Source organism: Salvelinus fontinalis, chromosome 31, assembly GCF_029448725.1.
Source record: "Salvelinus fontinalis isolate EN_2023a chromosome 31, ASM2944872v1, whole genome shotgun sequence".
Taxonomy (NCBI): domain Eukaryota; kingdom Metazoa; phylum Chordata; class Actinopteri; order Salmoniformes; family Salmonidae; genus Salvelinus; species Salvelinus fontinalis.
In genome coordinates, this window is record NC_074695.1 from 32,804,193 (window position 1) to 32,826,771 (window position 22,579).

A 22,579-nucleotide genomic window follows, 5' to 3' on the forward strand; every position below is an offset into this window, starting at 1 on the left:
CTGATACAGAGGTCCTGGATGGCAGGGAGCCCCAAATGATGTACTGGGCTGTCCGTACCACCCTCTATAGCCCCATGCGATCGAGGACGGTGCAGTTGCCGTATCAAGCAGTGATGCAGCCAGTTAAGATGCTCTCAGTGGTGCAGCTGTAGAATTTATGAGGATTTGAGGGCTTATTCCAAGTCTTTTCAACCTCCTAAGGGGGAAGAGGCGCTTTGGACACCGAGGAACTTGAAGCTCTTGATCCACTCCACTGTAGCCCCGTCCATGTGGGTATGCTCACACCCCCGTTTTCTGTAGTCCACAATCAGCTCCATGGTCCTCCTGGCGTTGAGGGAGAGGTTGTTGTCCTGGCACCACACTGCCATTTCACTGACCACCTCCCTGTAGGCTGTCTCATCGTCGTAGGTGATCAGGTCTACCACCGTCGTGTCATCAGCAAACTTGATGATCGTGCTGGAGTCGTGCGTGGCCACGCAGTCATGGGTGAACAGGGAGTACAGTCGGGTACTAAGCACACACCCTTGTGGGGCCCCCGTGTTGAGAGTCAGTGTGGCAGATGTGATGTTGCCTGGGGTCGGCCAGTCAGGAAGTCCAGGATCAAGTTGCAGAGGGCGGTTTTTAGTCCCAGGGTCAGAAGCTTGGTGACAAGCTTGGAGGGGACTATGGTGTTGACTGCAGATCTGTAGTCAATTTTCAGCATTCTCACATAGGTATTCCTCTTATCCAGGTGGGTGAGGGCAGTGTGGAGTGCAATTGAGATTGTGTCGTCCATGGATCTGTTGGGGCGGTGTGCAAATTGAAGTGTGTCTTGGGTAGGGTTCCTCAACTGGCTGTGGTTTTATTTGGCCCCAGGGCAATTTTTTTTCTTTCAAGGATTTAAAAAAAATATCAGTTTTCATTGTTGGACATAAAATATTGTAAAAACACCAGGACTTCTGTTCCAAGTGATTTTAATTTTGGAAATCTGTTCCCAAGTATTCCCACGCATAATAGAGAGGTGATCGTACACTAACGTAAGCAAGGTTTGAAATGTTGTTTTAGTCAAATATCTGTTTGCTCCTCTTGCGGTCAATTTGCTAATTATTTGTAATTATGTTCTGCCAGCCCAACCATCTGCTCAAGAAAAAATTGGCCCGTGGCTAAATCTAGTTGATGATCCCAGGTCTGGGATGATGGTGTTGATGTGTGCCGTAACCAGCCTTTTAAATCACTTCATGATTACAGATGTGTGCTACAGGTTGGTAGTCATTGTGGCAGGTTGCCTTGGGAGCCGGAATGATGGTGATCAGTTTGAAACATGCAGGGATTACAAACTGGGACAAGGAGAGTTTGAAAATAACCTTGAATATGCCTGCCAGCTGTTTTGCGCATGCTCTTTTAAAAAAATCTTCATTTAACTAGGCAAGTCAGTTAAGAACAAATTCTTATTTTCAATGACGACCTAGGAACAGTGGGTTAACTGCCTTGTTCAGGGACAGAACAACAGATTTTTACCTTGTCAGCTTGGGGATTCGATCTTGTAACCTTTCAGTTACTAGTCCAACGCTCTAACCACTAGGTTACCCTGCCGCCCCACTGAGAACACGCCCTGAAATACCGTCCCCACGGCCTTCCGACTGTTGACCTGATTTAAAAACTTTACTCACGGTGGCCTTGGAGAGCGAGATGTTGGGGATGTTTTTGTTGAAGCATGCATTGAGTTTGTCTGGTAGGGAAGCATCGTTGAGCAGATCAAGGCTGGGTCATCCTTTAAACCATAATGGACTGTAGCCCTTGGGTGGTGGAGCATGTGTAATAGGATTCCATCTTGTCCCTATATTGTCCTTCTGATGGCTCTGCGGAGGTCGTAGCGGGACTTCTTGTACTTGTTTGTGTCCTCGGCCATAGGTAGCCCTGGGCTTTTGACTTGGGAAGCAGATTTGCTGAAGGGGGGACAAGGGAGGTCCTTGTATGCTTGCTTCTAGGTATATTAACAGTGGTCTAGGACTTTATCGCCCCTAGTGGCGGAGACACATTGATGGAAGTTTGGCCTCAGGTGTCTTAATGCTGTGGAATTCAAATCACCAGCAACAAGGAAAGCAACCTCCGGTTTTATTTATTTATTTTTCATTTAACCTTTATTTAAAGGCAAGTCAGTTAAGAACAAATTTGTTATTTACAATGACGGCCTACCCCGGCCAAACCCTAACCTGGTTGCATGGTTTCCTGATTGTTTAGAGTCTGGTACAGTTTACATGTCAGCTTGTTGTTTTTCTTGTCCTGGGGTGGAATATTTACAGCAGTCACAATAACAGCTGAAAACTCTCTCAGGAGGTAGAAGGGTCGGCGTTTGACCATCAGGTATTCCAAGATGGGTGAACAATGGGTCGAGAGATCTACTGAGCTAGTCAGCGCACCATTTGCTGTTGATGAAGAGGCATACCCCTCCTCTTCTCGATGTACCTGAATGCAATGCCCTGTCCGCTCGGTGAATGGAGAATCCATGGGGTTGGATGGCCATGGGGTTATTTTGTCCGAAAGCCATGTTTCAGAAAAGCAAAGAATAGTTCAGTTACGAGAGTCCTGTTGATAGCAAATCTGCAATCGGAGGTCATTCATCTTATTATCAAGTGACCGATTGGCCAATAGAATGGAGGGAAGAGGTGGCTAGCTTTCCCACCAGGACTCTCCTTCTCCTGCCTCTGTAATGCCGGCGTTTCCTCTTGGGTAGACAGAATTGAGGTTAGTAACTGCCGATCTGATGTTCAAAAGTTCTTGTTCGATCATAAGAAATTAATAGCAGATACAGTTCGTGCAAAAACAGTTAAGATAAACAGCAAAATAATCACAAAATGAGAAAAGTTGGACATACAGTACTGTTCCATCTCACACACATTCTTCTTCTGTGGGTTTACAGCGGACTACAACCCCAAAAGGTGTATTACCGCTATCAACTGGACGGGTTGAAACCAAAACAAGGTAAAAAGAAAATCCATACGTGATAGTGAAACTCACTTAATCCACCCAAATAAAAATAGTACATCGACAAAACAAAACTCCCACTTCTTCCTCCTTTTAAATCTCCATGTCTCCCTTCTCAGGCATTAGGGCCTGGCTTGCGCCCCAGGAATCGCTCCGCCGCTTCCACAATGATTTATATCTTCCTGGACCTTCTTTCCACCTTGGCAGTGCCATTTATCACCATAGCTATAAAGGCCACAAAGTCCACCTTCTTAACCTTTAAAATGTCAGGATCCTGCTGGTGAAAGGAAACCCCTGCAGCCTGCAGTGAAGGCCTATCCACCACCATGGACTCTTCAAGTGCACCATTCACACCCTCAACCCTTTTAACAGCTGCTGCATATTATATGCTTTGGATAGCCCTGACTTTGGACATCTCATTCTCTTCCACCCTTGGGGGCGATTTAAAAGACGTGGCTTCATGGTTCCCACCACAATTACAACAGGTTACATTTTCATCTCTTTTATAACACATGATCTTTTCCACAACTTGGACATCTCGGCTTCTCCCTTCTGCAAACACTTGAAACATGACCAAAAGCTTTACAATGATCACACTGCATTGGTCTTAGGATAAATGCTCTGACTTTGTAGTTAATATATCCTAACTGCACTTGAGTAGGGAGAGACTCCATATCAAAAAAGAAAAGAACAGATAGACTCTTCACTTTTTCTTCATGCACCACACGATTCATCCGATGTGCATGAATCACACCAGGAATATTTTTCATCTCTTCAACATCTACCTCCCATGAGACTCCAGATATAACCCCTTGAGGGGTGCCCTGTTCCTAAGAGACACACCACAACAATTCAAATTGATCAAATCGGGTGAGATGCAACACACATTTCTTCTGATCCTCAGAAGCACAAAAAATCTAAACAAGCCCGCCTCTCTTGATCCTCACAGCCTTCACTCTACTCAGCATTCTCTCCACCAGTTTGGAAATCTCATATGGATTCCTCAAGATTGGTAATTTGATCAACTGCTCCTCATGTACAGACTGTACACTCCTACAAGTGACATTCTCATCCCTGTACTCTACTTTTCTGTTTTCCTTTCTTTTGGACATTATTCCAATTCTCCTTGATTATACTGCCATTAGATTGAGTCCACTTCATCAACCGCTTCTGCCATCTTTCCAATCACACACACGGGTTGATCTGAAACATTATAAAGCCTACCCCAGTCTCCACCTCATGGTTTTAACTTCCTCAAGAGGGCAGTGGAGATGATGGATATTTTGCTATATATCTTTTCATCAATCTCATGTGAAGGTTTACTGTGTAAATGAGATGTGCAACACGGATTTCAAACTAGTAGAATTTATGATTGAAGTAGAAGTTATTGAGCATCAGAGAATCACCACAGGGAATACATTTGTTGTAGCTTATTATTATTCTAAGAATGGAAATTGCTCACTGTTGCTCTCCAAGGTTGTGTAGACATTCCAAAATGCACCCCAGGCTAAAGGAAATGACAATATGGATTGTGTTTGTGCATGTAAATGGCGACTCAATAACCTACAATGTTAGCTGACCCACGCTATAGCTCAGGTTATATACTCAGACTCAATCATTGATTGAAAGAACAATGCACGATGGTCTTTGTTATTGATTGGCTATTTCAAATAAATTATAAGGTAACACCAATCACTATGAGGAAACCACGAACTTTTGCGCATTGATGTGGAATTCCCAAACAAAAAATACGTTTAGGTGAGAATAGCCTATAAATAGCATCTGAAATATCAAACTGATCAAATCCAATTTTATTTGTCACATGCTTCGTAAACAACAGGTGTAGTTAGTGAAATGCTTACTTAGGGGCTCTTCCCAACAATGCAGAGAGAACAATAATATAAAGAAAAGAAAAGTAAATAATGAGTAAATGTTGAAGAGGGCCAACAAATGTATTTTATATGAATTAATTAACTCGAGAGCGCCATTCAGATACTGTTGCGCACGAAGTTGGGAGGAGGGCAGAGCGAGCGATAGTGAGCCAATGGAAAGGCGCCCAAGACTTGCTCACTGTCGGCTTTGCTCAAGACTAAAACGGGAACAATATATCTGTCAGGCGCATACTGTCCTTCTTCGAGTGTGGAGTCCAGAGGACTCATCATCTCAGTGACTGGGTTTATATCCTTGCAGTCGAACACGGTATTGTGCGTTTTGTTAAAACTTTTGTATTTTTGTTTCCTGTCTACTTTTCTTATAGTTCGTGTTTTATTAGGTTACTTTAGTAATGGAAAATAGGTTTCAGGTGACACTCAGCTGCTATAGCCCACAGTGTAATGCATGTTTTAAATGGCTAATATATCTCTGCATTCTATGTGTGCCGCAAATAGGCTATGCTTGACTTCTGATGCGAGGGTAGGCTATAACTGCAACGTGAATGCATTATATATTTGGTGATGAGCATTGTCCACATTTCACGCGCAGACGCTTTCGACGTGTGCTTTTTTTATTAACCGCGCCACGCTTAGGGCACTTTGACAATACAAAACTTGGGCGTATGTTTTTCATCCCTTGTGAAAAATGATCGTGGTGTGAAATACACACATCGTTGTCTGCTTTATCGAGATTTGATGGATCGTTGCCCACTGGGCACACCACGTCATTTCAACTTTGATAATTGGGTAATATTTGGTTGAGACGTTGATCAATGAGACTTATATTCACCCACTCAAAAAGACAGCCAAAAGTTAGTTGAATTTACAATGTGTTATCGCTGTCTTTTCAACCACCATCTAAAAGCACAACCACATTACAATGGAAAAACAATGTCTTATTTTTGGGTAAATTGTCACAAATATCTATCAATGTGCTTTAAACCATTTAAAAGCACAGCAAAGTTCAAATAGGAAAACAATGTCAGATATTTGGTATATTTATACAAAACATTACTGTATTATCACTGTTCTTGAACTAATAGCAGAACCAAATGACCTGGTTTGCAGTTGAGATTACATTAAATGTATATGGCGAAAGGGATCAATGTTGTTTGAGATTCTGCACTGATTAGGGACAGATCGAAATTTACTGGGGGGAAGGCTGGTCCAACTCAAGGTGCCATAATAAAATGCACCCCCCTCCCCAACATTACAAATATTTTCACATGGCCCTCCCCATGTACTTCAAAATAAATTGCCCCCCCCCCCCCCATAGAATCAACGACCACAAATAACACCTCTAGTGACCCTGTGTTTATGAATGTGGATATCAACATTGCCACTTCAGCATGCTTTTGTGGCACAGTCGCTGCCACGCAGGGCTACAGGCCAGAAGGTTGAGGGTTCACCGACCAGCACAGACAAGCTCACTCTCCCTGCCTGCTTCATTACACTACGATCAGCGCTGGCTGCAGACAATGATCAGCTAGAAGGAAGTCAGCTGTTCTACATGTTGATGCCATATTTAGAATTCTATAAAATATATGCAACAAGTTTTCCACCAACAGGGTTCTATGCCAATACACAACCAATAAACAAAGCATACTGACTAAGGGCAGTATATCATGGTTTCCGTTTTCAACACCACAATAAATAGACTATGTCAATCTTGACAAACAGAAACTACATTCCTCCAAATCTTGTAGGCCTACCCAGTATCGAAGGCTTGGCTTGACAATCTCAGAATGTCATTAAACTTTTGGGTGTTTTGTAACATATGTCTCTTTCCATTCTAGTAGCTGTGAGTCGGTAAAATCAATGGGGAAGCCAAGCAGAATATATATTTTTTACAACCTATGTTGTGATAATTGCGTTGTTTGCTCTATAACCTGTTAGAAATGCATGTATTGGGCACCGTGATAGCCAATATAAGGCTGATAAGCCACAGCCTACCTCGTTTACAGACAGTTCCAAAAGACAACCGTCACACCGTGGCGAAATAAATCAACCACATACGTTTGTGTTTCATCACAGTTAAAACCGGAGAGTAACATCTGTCCTATTTAAGTCCACAAAGAAAATATTGTATGTAACAAACAGTTACATGACCCACACAGCATGGTCAAATGCAAGTTAGTTATTTGGGAAAGTTAATTTCACCACCTGTTTGTTTAATAAGTTGTAATGTCATTACTAAAAATGTTTCCGAAGCAGCAAGATTAAAATAGCCTATGGGAAATGTAACCGCAATGCCCTTCTACTTTGAGATGTTGTAGGCTAACTTTCGAGAAGCCACCAGAATACTCATGTTAACCTGTGGTATCCCCAAGATGTGCATAAAAACAGTGCACTCTAAATATATATTCAGAACCATGGAGTTACTGGAGAGAGTGGCCTACCGCTATCAGCACCAACAGTTGGACAGCACTTCTCTGGCAGAGGCAGCATCTCAACGAGCACATTCACACTGACTCATAAAAATAATATGTGCAACTTAGAAGAAATGTGGGGAATATATGCCAACAGTTCAGACTAGATAAATAGTTAAGTATTACCATCTCGCGGCGAAGATGGAAGCAAACATGAAACAAACTGAGCTAAAACAATGAATATCGTGTTACGCATACAGAAATGGATCATCTTACAGCGAACATGACAACACAAACATTAACTACATGCCCAGCCTAATACAATATAAATGTTAAAACACCAAAAACAATTCAGTCCAATCAATCAGTGTGTGTGTGCGCGCAAAGAGAAAAACATGTTGACTCACCCTACTTGTAGAGGAATGCCATCATCCTCTCTTGCATGCTGGAAAATTGGTAAATGACTCTGTCATACAGTAGTCTACTCCACTGGACTTAAGTTCATGCAGCACACACGTTTCCATTTACATTTTTGAGTCTCTCTTGTCCACGACTATTGCATAGGTAGGTTTTTACAGGAAAATTACCTTTCAGCTGATGTACTTGTAACATGAAATCCTTAATTTTCTGTTTCAGAGCACTGCTGTGGGTGATTTAATCTTTATCCCAGCCAGGCTCAGTAATGATCCGATCAAAAACAATGTCCAATGATCTCTGACCTTCATGCACTGCTCTACTTTTGAAGTTCCTATGAGTGGCACAACCCAAAGTGGACTTCTGTTTTCTCATTGAAAAGTGTTTCTTAGCCTTCGTCAGAGATTTTAAACGAAATACTGAACCATCTTTTGATTTGTGAATGTGTCGGCACCGGGGACTCTGGATGTGGCTGCGTTACTGATGTCATGTTAATCAGGCTTTTTGATTTGAATTATATATGGATTGTTTTACTTTAGTAGGCTACGCTACCTATTTAACGATTTCATTTATGGATCAAGCCTTAGCAGTCATTATGATCTCGTTCCCAATGATGAGTGCTTTAGTTTATTACAAACAATGTTTTTTTAAGTGAGAATCGGTATTGGTCTGAAGCCGGGAAAAAAAAGGAAATTCACATGAGCACAACAATGCCTATTTCACCCATGTCTACCAAGGTTTTCCAGCTCACAGCTTTGACCTACAGTAGCTATGTGGTATTTACTTCAGATTCAAATCTTCTCAAACAGCCAGTCCAGCGGTTCTGAATTTGCGATACACCGAATTGTCCACTTTTTTCTGTGCAGTAGTCTTTTGACTTGAACATTTGAAAAGTTTGGGTGTGTGTACTAGGCTATTTGATTGCATTTATATATGTTACAGCACTTTGGTTTCACTAATAATTGTATTGAAATGGAACCAAATTATCTGTTTCTATCTTCAGCCCTTTTTTAATAGGATAGATGGGCCCTATGGGCTATGGTTTAGGTCCAATGTGATAGTCTGCCTATAACCAGCCTGAGTAGGCCTATAACTCCATTCCTATTCTATTCAGAGTAAAAAAATAAATAATAATAATCAAATTGGAAATGAGCCATTATCAGGCTGGTTAATGGTACGCGTGTCTGTTGAATTTGATTAAATCCACCCCCACTCAGCCCCGCCCCACCTACTCAGCCAGTCAGGAGCTGCTACTGCATTGCGGCTGTAGCATACTGCATACGTTTAACTAAACCGTTCGTGCTAAATAGTATGCAACGATGAGTACATAGTATGCAGTTTAAGTATGTAGTACGCTAGTATGGGTATTCGGACGCGGCCATTGTTTTCTATTAACAATGTTCCTACTACATTATGTAAGCACAATCAATGCCACTCGCTGCTATTTTTACTCAGCCAATTGCAATATTTGTCAACAACAGTTACAGATTGCACCTTTACTGTAACACTGTCAGCGCATTGTGATAATTGCAATATGTTCTGTTCTGTAATGATAACCTGCTCAGACTGTCCTTATTTGCATAATTATTTCTACAGTTTGACACGCAGCTTTCCTGCCCGTCTTACATAGTAGGAGAGAAGCATTGTTGTGTCTGAGTTCCCATTGTGCTGTTAAATACCACCCTCAATCAGTCTAGTACTGGATTGCACAATGCCTGACTGTGCCACAGAATAGGACCTGTTCCTGCTGTTATGTCCCAAACTGCTTCTGTGGTAGAAAAGGAGAATCATTGTTGTGTACTTATAATCAGTGCAATCATGATGCTTTCTAAGAAAAGGTCATATTTCATAGTTCCTACAGTATATACATGTTACTCAGTAAATGCAAATGGTAAAATTGTCCAAATCAAGGAACCTTTTGCTGTATACTTTGTATTTGGAAAGCCTGTATATACAGTACCAGTCAAAAGTTTGGACACACCTACTCATTGCAGGGTTTTTCTTTATTTGTACTGTTTTCTACATTGTAGAATAATAGTGAAGACATCAAAACTATGAAATAACACACATGGAATCATGTAGTAACCAAAAAGTGCTAAGCAAATCTAAATATATTTTATATTTTATATTCTTCAAAGTAGTCACCCTTTTCCTGGATGACAGCTTTGCACACTTTTGGCATTCTCTCAACCATCTTCTCCTGGAATGCTTTTCCAACAGTCTTGAAGGAGTTCCCACATATGCTGAGCACTTGTTGGCTGCTTTTCCTTGACTCTGCGGTCCAACATCCCAAACCATCTCAACTGGGTTGATGTCGGGTGATTGTGAAGGCCAGGTCATCTGATGCCGCACTCCATCACTCTCCTTCTTGGTCAAATAGCCCTTACACAGCCTGGAGGTGTGTTGGGTCATTGTCCTGTTGAAAAACAAATGATAGTCCCACTAAGCGCAAACCAGATGTGATGGCGTATCGCTGCAGAATGCTGTGCTAGCCATGCTGGTTAAGTGTGCTTTGAATTCTAAATCAATCACGGCAATGTCACCAGCAAAGCACCCCCACGCCATCACACCTCCTCCTCCATGCTTCACGGTGGTTACGATACATGCAGAGATAATCCTTTCACGTACTCTGCGTTTCACAAAGACAGGGCGGTTAGAACCAAAAATCTAAAATTTTGACTCATCAGACCAAAGGTCAGATTTCCACCGGTCTAATGTCCATTGCTCATGTTTCTTGGCCCAAGCAAGTCTCTTCTTCCTATTGGTGGCCTTTAGTAGTGGTTTCTTTGCAGCAATTTGACCATGAAGGCCTGATTCATGCAGTCTCTTCTGAATAGTTGATGTTCAGATGTGTCTGTTACTTGAACTCTGAAGCATTTATTTGGGCTGCAATCGGAGATGCAGTTAACTCCAATGAACGTATCCTCAGCAGCAGAGGTAACTCTGGGCCTTCCTTTCCTGTGGCAGTCTTCATGAGAGCCATTTTCATCATAGCGCTTGATGGTTTTTGCGACTGCACTTGAAGAAACTTCAAGTTCTTGAAATGTTCCGCATTGACTGGCCTTCATGTCTTAAAGTAATAATGGACTGTCATTTCTCAATGCTTATTATTATTTTTTATTTTATTTCACCTTTATTTAACCAGGTAGGCTAGTTGAGAACAAGTTCTCATTTGCAACTGCGACCTGGCCAAGATAAAGCAAAGCAGTTCGACACATACAACGACACAGAGTTACACATGGAATTAACAAACATACAGTAGAAAAAGTCTATGTACAGCATGTGTAAATGATGTAGGGTAAGGGAGGCAAGGCAATAAATAGGCCATGGTCACAAAGTAATTACAATATAGGAATTAAACACTGGAATGGTAGATGTGCAGAAGATTAATGTGCAACTAGAGATACTGAGGTGCAAAGGAGCAAGATAAATACAGTATGGGGATGAGGTAGTTGGCTGGGCTATTTACAGATGGCTATGTACAGGTGCAGTAATCTGTGAGCTGCTCTGACAGCTGGTGCTTAAAGCTAGTGAGGGAGATGAGTCTCTAGCTTCAGTGATTTTTTTTTTGCAGTTCGTTTCAGTCATTGGCAGCAGAGAACTGTAAGGAAAGGCGGCCAAAGGAATAATTGGCTTTGGGGGAGACCAGTGAGATATACAGTACCTGCTGGAGCGCGTGCTACGGGTGGGTGCTGCTATGGTGACCAGTGAGCTGAGATAAGGCGGGGCTTTACCTAGCAGAGACTTGTAGATGACCAGTGGGTCTGGTGGGTTTGGCGACGAGTCTGAAGCGAGGGCCAGCCAACGAGAGCGTACAGGTCGCAGTGGTGGGTAGAATATGGGGCTTTGGTGACCAAACGGATGGCACTGTGATAGACTGCATCCAATTTGTTGAGTAGAGTGTTGGAGGCTATATTGTAAATGACATCGCCGATGTCCAGGATTGGTAGGATGGTCAGTTTTACGAGGGTATGTTTGGCAGCATGAGTGAAGTATGCTTTGTTTGCGAAATAGGAAGCCAATTCTAGATTTACTTTTGGATTGGAGATGCTTAATGTGAGTCTGGAAGGAGAGTTTACAGTCTAACCAAACACCTAGGTATTTGTAGTTGTCCACATATTCTAAGTCAGAACCGTCCAGAGTAGTGATGCTGGACGGGCGGGCAGGTGCGGGCAGCAATCGGTTGAAGAGCATGCATTTTGTTTTACTTGCATTTAGGAGCAGTTGGAGGCCACAGAAGGAGAGTTGTATGGCATTGAAACTCGTTTGGAGGTTAGTTAACACAGTGTCCAAAGAAGGGCCAGAAGTATACAGAATGGTGTTGTCTGCGTAGAGGTGGATCAGAGTATCACCAGCAGCAAGAGCAACATCATTCATGTATACAGAGAAGAGAGTTGGCCTGAGAATTGAACACTGTGGCACCCCCATAGAGACTGCCAGAGGTCCGGACAACAGGCCCTCCGATTTGACACACTGAACTCTATCAGAGAAGTAGTTGGTGAACCAGGCGTGGCAATCATTTGAGAAACCAAGGTTGTTGAGTCTGCCGATAAAAATGTGGTGATTGACAGAGTCGACAGCCTTGGCCAGGTTGATGAATACGGCTGCACAGTAATGTCTCTTATCGATGGCGGTTATGATATCGTTTAGGACCTTGACCATAGTCAGATTCTAGTAACAAAAACTGAAGACAAACGCGATCAAAACTTGTCGACCTACCTATTCTTGTGACATGTCTGTCAGCCCTCCTGCTAAGGGGGCGTCTCTTTTCTGGTGGCCTCTCATAACCGAGAAAGCGCGTTGGGTATGGTTTATCCTGCGTTGGCGTTTTATCAACAAAGTGAAACGAGCAAACACAACTTTTTGGGGGTGTTTTTTAAGTTAAAATTTGAGCCAATTTCTTTTCGCTTTGTCGTCTTTTTGGGAGGTGATGGAAACTGTACTATCTGACAGGGACATTGTGATTAAGTTTATGGTCGAAGCACTCCAATTTAAGCCAATCATGAAGTTTTGTCTGGTTGTATGTACAACCACGACAAACAGCACATGTTGTCCCCGAGCTCCGTAACATTTCATCATCTAACGAGTGAATATCTTATTACTGCTTATCCCAGTTGGCTTCTAAAACAAGAAATACCACAGCTACTTCTGCCGGAAGTGCCACCCATAATCGTTTCCCCAGTAACCTCCCCAGGAAACTTGTGGATAGCATGACTAGACCCAGCCTCATCTACACCACCATCTATAGAATGACTAGGCCCAACCTCTGCTGCCTGCGTCTGATGGCCCCCTGCATGTTGACCTCGATATTGCGCACTGGCGCTTGTACCCTCACCTTGTCTACGGCCTTTGTGGGCACGCAAACCTCTTATGCCCCAAATCCCCACACTCAAAACACTGCAGACTATCTGTGCTAGCAAACCTCGCGTAGAGCCCCTCCCCATGTCTCACTTTAAAATGCATGTTTAACTGTTGCTCAATGCTATTCAGAAACATGAATTTTTGCCTCTGGAACTAAACAACATGCTTTACGGCATCTACTCCTGAAAACCTGCCGACAGTACACGAAAACTACTTGCAAACTTACCAAAACGACGCAGCTTTTTCCGGATTTGAACATCCGTAATAAATGGAGGCAGATTGGCAACTACCACTCTTGTCGAAGGAATTGAAAGAGGATAAATTGGCACCAACACATCCCTTACAAATATTCCACTAGTAATTAGCCTAACCACTAAATGTACTCTTTTCATGAACACAACCACAGCTTTGTTCGTTCTGGATGCAGAATGTATAAATTCAGCTCCTACCTGTTCGCCAACCACAAGCAGAACCGCCTCCACCTCAGGAAGCGTTCTCAGGAACACACCTGAATCCATGCTGTAATGACAGCATTGTTTCCACCCTAGGCTGCAAAGCCATCGCGCACTCCTCACCATTCAAATCCCCAGGTGCATCAAAGCTGGGACCGAGAGACTGCAAAACAGCTTATTATCTCAAAGCCATCAGACTGTTAAATAGCCATCACTAGCACATTAGAGACTGTTGCCTATATACATAGACTTGAAATCACTGGGCACTTTAATAAATGGAACTCTAGAGACTTTGATAATGTTTACATATTTTGCATTACTCATCTCATATGTATGTAATTTATTCTATTCTACTATATCTTAGTCTATGCAGCTCTGACATTGCTCTTCCGTATATTTATTTATTCCATTCCTTTACTTATATTTGTGTGTATTGGGTATATGTTGTGACATTGTAAGATATTACTGCACTGTCGGAGCTAGAGAAACAAGCGTTTCGCTACACCCGTCATAACATCTGCTAAACACGTGTATGTGACCAATAAAATGTTATTTGATTTTTAGGAAACTAAAACTCTGTCCCCTTCCTCCCTAACTTTGAACAAAAATATTGGGTACCGCTGAGAGAGAGCGAGAAAGATGTACATTTTCGTACACCACATCCTTGCTAAATGGAGATGCTTAACATGTATCACAATCACTTTTACACCTGTTCGTTGAAAAATTTGGTTTCTGATTAAGTAAAAAAAATAAAAAATCCCTAAATAGTTTTTCAGTAGAGACTTTCCATTAACTCTTAATTAATGTAGTGATTAAATCTGCTAACAACATATAGAGATGTAATATAATATAGGCCATTTAGCAAATGCTTTTTTCTTCATTAGGATAAATACACGAGTAACAGGTTTGATTATCGAGAGGAGCCCAGACCCAGGAAACATAATTAGTGGTTTGTGAGAGAGGAACAGCAGTCTCTCTCCTCTAGTGAAGCCTCTTCTTGTCTGTATGAGAGGTCTGGTGGATGGCTGTACACATCCCTCACTTAACCCTGCCACCATGCCCTCCCTTGCTCATTGCCGGCCCTTGGTGACCCACCGGAACCCCAAACCCATCACGTTAATAACCGTGCTGTTAGAAGCCATGCTCTGATGCTTTGATGCCAATTTCAAGGATGTCAGGGGTCAGGGGCAGATACAGTGTTCAGGCTCAGTCATAGCATGGGAAAAAGGTATAGTAGCTGAGATTTTGGCGTTAAACTGTGACGCATCGGTTGTAAATGCGGCCCCAATGTATTGCTTAACCAATTAAAAGGGATATCTGTGGCCAACCATGTCCTTTTTAGCAGGTGGAGGGTTTGCAACAGGAATGGTTAGATGTCCCTCCATCGTGGATACATTCCAGGCTTTCCCTGTAGGGATTTCTTTATGATCTTGTAATTTCCTGATTGAAATCCCCAAGGAATGGGGTAGTACTCCCTGTACACCCATGACTGCGTGGCCAAACATGACTCCATGCATGTTGCCAGTATGTACTAACTGGACTGAAAAATACTGTTTTTTTTCTTTCAATATAACATTCCAAAAGAAAATCAGAAGACTGGATAGTAATTTGTTTTTAACGTGAAGCCATGAGAGATTCTGATGCATTTGGATAACATTCATACGGTTAGAGCAATGAAGAGCTAATCTGGAAGCCCTGTTCTGTCACGGTCGTTGTAACGTTGAAGAGAGGAGGACCAAGGCGCAGCGTGAAATGAATACATTCTTGATTTATTTAATGAAGACGAAATTGAAGAACACTTGACAAACTAATACAAAACAATAAACGACAAACGTGAAGCTAATGAAAACTAGTGCTGACACAAACACTACACATAGACAATCACCCACAACCCACAATACAAAACAGGCTACCTAAATATGGTTCCCAAACAGAGACAACGCAAACACCTGACTCTGATTGAGAACCATATCAGGCCAAACACATAGAAATAGACAAACCAGACATACAACATAGAATGCCCACACAGATCACACCCTGACCAACCAAAACATAAAACATACAAAGCAAACTATGGTCAGGGCGTGACATGTTCTGAGCCATTTGGAGCTTTTTTTATATCTTTCTTCGCTGCAGATGACCATATAACTGGACAGTACTCTAAGTGTGATAGGACCAGGGATTGACCATATAACTGGACAGTACTCTAAGTGTGATAGGACCAGGGATTGAATCACTTGATTCAGTGTGCTCGATGTTACATCCTCTGAACATTTTCTTGTAACAGAAATTCCCTTACCCATCTTAATAACAATATTATCTGTGTTCTGACCATGATAAAGCTGTGTCCAACGCCTGGTAGTTTAATTTTTTTCACTTGCTCGACATGCGTGGGGCGGCAGGTAGCCTAGTGGTTAGAGCATTGGGCCAGTAACCGAAAGGTTGCTAGATCAAATCCCCGAGCGGACATGGTAAAAATCTGTCGTTCTGCTCCCACTGTTCCTAGGACATCATTGTAAGAATCATCATTGTAAGAATCTGTTCTTAATAACATGTTTAGTTAAAGGTTAAATAAATGTTATTTTCATCTACAAATTCAATTGGGGATCATCAGCAAGCATATATCTTGAACCAAATACAATACATTTAGTTTTAGAAATTTGTTCATATCAACCCACTCAGACACTGTTCTTAGTTCACTGCTACATCTGTTAGCTCATTATATTCTCATGCTGCGCTATACATTGTGGAGTCATCTTTGTTCATTACTGAAGGTAAATCATTAGTGAAGGTAGTGTAGAAAAGTGGGCCTAGGCAACTTCCTTGAGGAACACCACAGTGTATATCTTTACTTTTTGAAAAAATACCTTTTAAAGAACACGTTTTGCCTTCTCCTGGATAGATAGCTTTCCATCCAGGATGGAGCTGCAGACTTAAAACCACAACATTTGAGTTTACCGAATAACAGTTCATGATCAATTAGGTCAAAAGCAGCACTGAAATCTAGCAACACTGCACCAACTAACTTCGTGTCATCCATACTCTTTAACCAAGGATCTGTCATTTGTGCTAAGGCCGTAATCGTAGAATGCCCTTCTTTGTATGCATGCTGGAAACCCGATATCAGACATTTACATGAGAAATTATCCTTGATTTGTACAGATACATTTTTTTCCAATAATTTACTTAACACAGGCAGCAAGCTTAAAGGACGACTTTAGGACCAGACGAATGCAGATCCTTTTTAATCCTTAGGTAGTCGAATAACCTTTGACTATTTCCAGACTTCTGGGCACAGACCATACATCAAGCACTTATAAAAAATATGAGAGATTGGGGTAGATATTTGGTATCTCTAAGCAATTTGGCGTCAAGATGATCTGTACCAGGTGACTTGCCATCCGAAAGAGACAACAGCATCCTTTCTACCTCTTCCCTTTCTACTTGATGAAATTCAAACATGCATTGCCTCTCCTTCATGATACAATCTTTTATAAGGGTATATGACATGGAGCCATCAGTTGAAATCATAGCATTCCTCAACTTGTCCACTTTGCCTGTAAAATATTCATGCATATGAATATCAATGCATACACACAAACAATCTTGGTCAAAAAGCGGAGAGGCTTTGTGCCGCGTGGTGTTGCTTATCTTTTTTTTAAAACCAGGTTTGCTGTTTATTTGAGCAATATGTGATGGAAGGAAGTTCCATGCAATAAGGGCTCTATATAATACTGTATGCTTTCTTGAATTTGTTCTGTATTTGGGGACTGTGAAAAGACCCCTGGGGGCATGTCTGGTGGGATAAGTGTGTGTCAGAGCTGTGTGTAAGTTGACTATTTAAACAATTTGGGATTTTCAACACATTGTTTCTCCTCAACTCTTAGCCAAGAGAGACATGCATGCATAGTATTTATATCAGCCCTCTGATTACAATTAATAGCAAAACATGCCGCTGTGTTCTGGGCCAGCTGCAGCTTAACTAGGTCTTTCCTTGCAGCACTGGACCACACGACTGGACAATATTCAAGATTAGACAAAACTAGAGCCTACAGAACTTGCTTTTTGGAGTGTGGTGTCAAAAAAGCAGCGCATCTCTTTGTTATGTCTAGACCTCTCCCCATCTTTACAACCATTGAATCTATATGTTTTGACCATGACAGTTTACAATCTAAGGTAACGCAAAGTAATTTAGTCTCAACTTGAACAACAGCCACACCTTTCATTTCCAGATTCAGCTGAGGTCCCGCACTTAAGGAATGATTGGTACCAAATACAATGCTCTTAGTTTTAGAGATGTTCACGACCAGTTTATTACTGGCCACCCATTCCAAAATAGACTGCACCTCTTTAAGGGTTTCAGTGACTTCATTAGCTGTGGTTGCCGATGTGTGTATGTTTGAATCATCAGCATACATGGACGCATGTTTAATGCCAGTGGCATGTCATTGGTAAAAATAGAAAAGAGTAGAGGGCCTAGAGAGCTGCCCTGCGGTACACCACACTTTGCATGTTTGACATTAGAGAAGCTTCCATTAAAGGAAACTCTTTCAGTTATATTAGATAGCTCTGAATCCACGATATATGAATCCACGTTTTTTCAACAACAGGTTATGGTCAATAATATCAAAGGATGCACTGACATCTAACAGTACAGCTCCCACAATCTTCTTATTATCAATTTCTTTCACCAATCATCAGTCGTTTGTTTCAGTGCAGTACATGTTAAGTGCCCTTCTCTATAAGCATGCTGAAAGTCTGTTAATTTGTTTACAGAGAAATAGCATTGTATTAGGTCAAACACAATTTTTTCCCACAGTTTGCTAAGGGGTGGTAGCAAGCTTATAGGTTTGCTGTTAGAACCAGTAAAGGCCACTTTACCACTCTTGGGTAGCAGAAATTATTTGGCTTCTCTCCAGGACTGGGGACAAAGACTTTCCTCTAGGCTCAGATTAAACATATGACAGATAGGAATGGCTATAGAGTCAGCTACCATACTCAGTAGCTTTCCATCTAAGTTGTTAATGCCAGGAGGTTTGTCATTATTGATTGATAACAATAATTTTTCCACCTCTCCCACACTACCTTTACAAAATTCGAACTTGCAATGCTTTTCTTTCATTATTTGTTTTTTATGCGTGAATACAATTGCTCACTGTTCATTGTTGGCATTTCCTGCATAGGTTTGCCCACTTTGCCAATGAAATAATCATTAAAATAAATAAGCCATCTGATTCGATGAAAGACGAAGTTGAATTTGTCTTTATGCCCATAATTTAATTTAAAGTGCTCCAAAGGAGGTTATTTTTCCATCATTCTTTATATCTTTGACCATGGCTTCATAATAATGTAATAATAATTTCTCAATTTGCTGTAAATCAGCCAGTCAGATGTGAAGCAGACTTATTAGCCACTCCTTTTGCCCCTTCTCCTTCAGCCATACAGTTTTTAAATTCCTCATCAATCCATGGAGCCTTAACAGTTCTAAGAGTCAGTTTCTTAACAGGTGCATGTCTATCAATAATTGGAAGAAGCAATTTCTTAAATTCATCAAGTGCAGCATCTGGATGCTCCTCATTAATCACATCAGACCAATAAATATTTTTAACGTCCACATAAGAGTCATAGCAAAATATGTTGTATGATCTCTTATACACTATTTTAGGCCCAGCTGTTGGAACTTTAGCTTTCCTAGATATAGCCACTATATTGTGATCACTGCATTCAATGGGTACAGATACAGCTTGAGAACAAAGCTCTACAGCATTAGTAAAAATGTGATCGATACATGTGGATGATCTTGTTCCTGTAGTGTTTGTAAACACCCTGGTAGGTTGATTAATAACCTGAACCAGATTACAGGCACTGGTTACAGTCAGAAGCTTCCTCTCGAGCGGACAGCTTGATGAAAACCAGTCTATATTTAGGTCCCCAAGAAAGTCAACCTCACTGTTTACATCACATACACTATCAAGCATTTCACACACATTATTTAGTTACTGACTGTTGGCACTTGGTGGCCAATAGCAACACCCCAAAAGAAAAGGCTTTGGATGTGCCAAGTGAACCTGCAACCACAACACTTCAGTAACACTTGACATAAGATCTTCTCTAAGCATTACAGGGGACTGGCTCTGAATATATACAGCAACACCTCCCCCATAAGCGTTTCTGTCACTTCTTTAGGTGTTATCCTTGTATTGCTACTGATGTACAGTTGAAGTCGGAAGTTTACATACATTTAGGTTGGAGTCATTAAAATTTGTTTTTCAACCACTCCACAAAATTCTTGTAAACAAACTATAGTTTTGGCAAGTCAGTTAGGGCCTCTACTTTGTGCATGACACAAGTAATTTTTCCAACAATTGTTTAAAGACAGATTATTTCACTTATAAATCACTTGTATCACAATTCCAGTGGGTCAGAAGTTTACATAAACTAAATAGACTGTGCCTTAAAAAAGCTTGGAAAATTCCAGAAAATGATGTCATGGCTTTATAAGCTTCTGATAGGCTAATTGACATAATTTGAGTCAATTGGAGATGTACCTGTGGATGTATTTCAAGGCCTACCTTCAAACTCAGTGCATCTTTGCTTGACATCATGGGAATATCAAAAGAAATCAGCCAAGACCTCAAAAAACATTTTTTGTTGACCTCCACAAGTCTGGTTGATCCTTGGGAGCAATTTCCAAACGCCTGAAGGTACCACGTTCGTCTGTACAAACAATAGTGCGCAAGTAGAAACACCATGGGACCACACAGCCATCATACCGCTCAGGAAGGAGACGTGTTCTGTCTCCTAGAGATGAACGTACTTTGGTGCGAAAAGTGCAAATCAATCCCAGAACAACAGCAAAGGACCTTGTGAAGAGGCTGGAGGAAACAGGTACAAAAGTATCTATATCCACAGTAAAACGAGTCCTAAATCGACATAACCTGAAATGCCGCTCAGCAAGGAAGAAGCCACTGCTCCAAAACCGCCATATAAAAGCCAGACTACGGTTTGCAACTGCACATGGGGACAAAGATCGTACTTTTTGGAGAAATGTCCTCTGGTCTGATGAAACAAAAATAGAACTGTTTGGCCATAATGACCATCGTTATCTTTGGAGGAAAAGGGGGAGGCTTGCAAACCGAAGAACACCATCCCAACCATGAAGCACGGGGGTGGCAGCATCATGTTGTGGGGGTGGTTTGCTGCAGGAGGGACTGGTGCACTTCACAAAATAGATGGCTTTATGAGGATGGAAAATTCTGTGGATATATTGAAGCAACATCTCAAGACATCAGTCAGGAAGTTAAGAGCGTCCGGAGTTCGCACCTTGAGGGGCGGGTTCTGTCACGTTCCTGACCTGTTTTATGTTATTTTTGTATGTGTTTAGTTGGTCAGGGCGTGAGTTGGGGTGGGCATTCTATGTTTTGTGTTTCTATGTTTAGGTCACTTGTAATTAGCCTTATATGGTTCTCAATCAGGGACAGGTGTTTGACGTTTTCCTCTGATTGAGAACCATATATAGGTTGGCTGTTCACACTGTTTGTTTGTGGGTGATTGTCTTCCGTGTCTGTGTATGTGCACCACATTGGACTGTTTCGGTTTGTTCGTTCGTTTGATGTATTCTGTTCCTGTTCGTGAGTTCTTCGTGTATTTATGTAAGTTCCAGGTCTGTCTACGTCGGTTTTTTGTTTTGTAATTTTCCAAGTGTTTTTCGGGTTCGTCTTTGACTTCAGTTAATAAATCATTATGTCAAATTACCACGCTGCATTTTGGTCCTCCGATCCTTCTCTCCTCTCCTCGTCCGAGGAGGAGGAAGAACTAGACTCCCGTTACAAAACCTGAATCAGTTACACCAGCTCTGTCAGGAGGAATGAGCCAAAATTCACCCAACTTATTGTGGGAATCTTGTGGAATGCTACCCAAAACGTTTGACCCATGTTAAACAATTGAAATGGCAATACTACCAAATACCAATTGAGTGTATGTAAACTTCTGACCCACTAGGAATTTGTTGAAATAAATAAAAGCTGAAATAAATAATTCTCTACTCTTATTCTGACATTTCACATTCTTTTGTGAAAAACTGAGTTTAAATGTATTTGGCTAAGGTGTATGTAAACTTCAGACTTCAACTGTATCATCACATGAATGTAAGTGAGTCTCGGAAATGGCTAATATATTAATGTTACCTGATGTTTGCAAGTTATTGATTTCATGAACCTTATTTCTAAGGCTGCATATTTTATTATGGGCTATTTTCAGCACTTTCCTGGGTAGCTTATCAGAGATAGACTTAATACTGAAAAGAGCAAACAAAGCAATAGAAAAAAATATACATTCAGTAGTCCATTAATCAATTGGTGTGTGTGTGCTGCAGGGTTGAAGATACAAACCTGTAGGCTTGGCCCTCTCATCCCATCCAGGCTTCTGGGAGTGAGGGTGGACAATGAGCCTGTCATTGCGGATGTAAACAATGTCTCCACGCACTCTGGCAGCTTTCATAGCTGGGATCAGTTGTTTCCTCTTCTGGCGAACATCTTCAGGATAGTCCTCGTTGAGGAAGATATACGTTCCTCTCAAGTCCTTGGCTCTTTCCAGAACATCTACCTTGTCCTTGAACCTCAGGAACGTGACCACTATTGGCCTGGGCCTATCACCTGGGCCGGTGTTGGGTTTTCCAGTCCTTTGGGCATGCTCCACCTCAATCTTCCTGTGCTCCAGCTTCAATTTCTCAGAGATCATTTCCCTCACTTTGTCCTCAGACACTTTTTCCTTCAGGTCTCATGTGGAGATTCTGCGATTTCATCCACAACCATGTTGTTCTGCCTTGATTGTCCCTTTAGTCTGATTTATCTGTCATTGTTATCATGGATTCACACACAGAACCGATGACCTCTCTCAATGACTTACAGATTGCTGTCATCTTGCCGTTCTCCTGTTTCAACTCATCGAGCTGACCCTGGGAGAACTGCAAACTGTTCTTCAGGTCCTGGACCTCTCTGGTCAGGTCGTCCATTCTTTTATTAGTAGAATCCATGAGTATTTGACAAAACACTTGAAGATATTTTCTTGTTGTTGTAGCAACTGCTTG

The 22,579-nt window shown here is 41.6% G+C and overlaps 1 protein-coding gene across 2 annotated transcripts in view; it reads left to right on the forward strand.

Annotated features, from left to right (window-relative positions):
- Positions 1-655: 655 nt before the first annotated feature.
- The window catches only part of LOC129830072 (kelch domain-containing protein 8B-like), a 151,800-nt gene continuing 129,876 nt past the window's right edge, over positions 656-22,579 (forward strand). For both annotated transcript variants that reach the window (XR_008755489.1, XM_055892272.1), the window contains exon 1: positions 656-5,163. The gene's annotated coding sequence lies outside the window, so the exon portion shown is untranslated. The remainder of the gene's footprint in view (positions 5,164-22,579) is intronic.